The sequence below is a fragment of the Arachis ipaensis genome, chromosome B01, assembly GCF_000816755.2.
Source record: "Arachis ipaensis cultivar K30076 chromosome B01, Araip1.1, whole genome shotgun sequence".
NCBI classification, from domain to species: Eukaryota; Viridiplantae; Streptophyta; class Magnoliopsida; order Fabales; family Fabaceae; genus Arachis; species Arachis ipaensis.
Window position 1 is genome coordinate 2,734,242 of NC_029785.2, and position 1,143 is coordinate 2,735,384.

The following is a 1,143-nucleotide window of genomic DNA, read 5'->3' on the forward strand; positions in this document are numbered from 1 at the left end:
ATATTATTATTATTATTATTATTATTACATGAATAAACTTATAAAAATATAGTGCATGGTGACGTGATTAATTTTGTGTTCATGAAAAAATTAATTTATTAGAAGATTTTTTTTTGGTTGATTATCTACTATAAATAGGGTCCTGACTTCTCAACATGTCACAACATTTTAGATTGAGAACACAAAATCTTCTTCCAAGCTATGGGTTATATTACCATAACCACTAGCCTTAATTACTTGTACCATTCTGAAGGCTTTTGGCCTTCTTTGATTGCAATTATTTCTAGCTTCATAGTTATCAAAACCCTAAATTCCCCAAAGAGGCAACAATGGTTTCTAAACAAAAGGAATCAAGAAGCTGACAATCTTATGTTTTATGTGTACAATAAATGCAAGAATAATAATAATAGTTTTGTGAATGTGAGAGTTGCCACACAACATTATTGTGGTAATGTTATTAGGAAAATGATTTTTAATAAAAGGTACTTTGCACGAGATATCGAAACATAAAATTAATTTTATTTTTCTATATGATCTTTTAAATAAAGATATCTAAAAAAAAAGATCTTTTTGTAGAAGCTCACCGAAACAAACTTTAAGTGTATTGTACGTCAAATATGTTATTTAAAATAATTTATTCATTAATTATTGGTTATGAAAATAATCATCTTATAATATTTTTTATGCCAAAATTTTTTGCAACATGTCTAGATGAAGAGAATAATTTTTGGACTTAATTTTTCGTCTACTAAGTTTTGTCTTCTATTTTATACACAGTTCAGACTATTTTTATTTGGCACCTTTGACTTACAAACATAAAGTACGTAATCAATTATGTGCATAAGTTGTATTATTTGATTGATCTTGGATTTATTCATATTGTAATTATAAATGTTAATCCTATATTATTAAAGTTGTAAGACTTAATTAAAATAGTTTGACTCATTTTTTGTAATTTTGATGTGTTCGTTGAGTAGTAAATAGTATTTATTCTATTGATATTTGTAATTTATTTCGGAATAAATTTTTGATGAGTTACAATATTTTAAAGATAGTTTTTTATTATATATATTATTAAAAAATTTATTATTATAGAAGTTACTTTATATTTTTAATCTCTTATTTTATTCTCTTTAAGCAGTA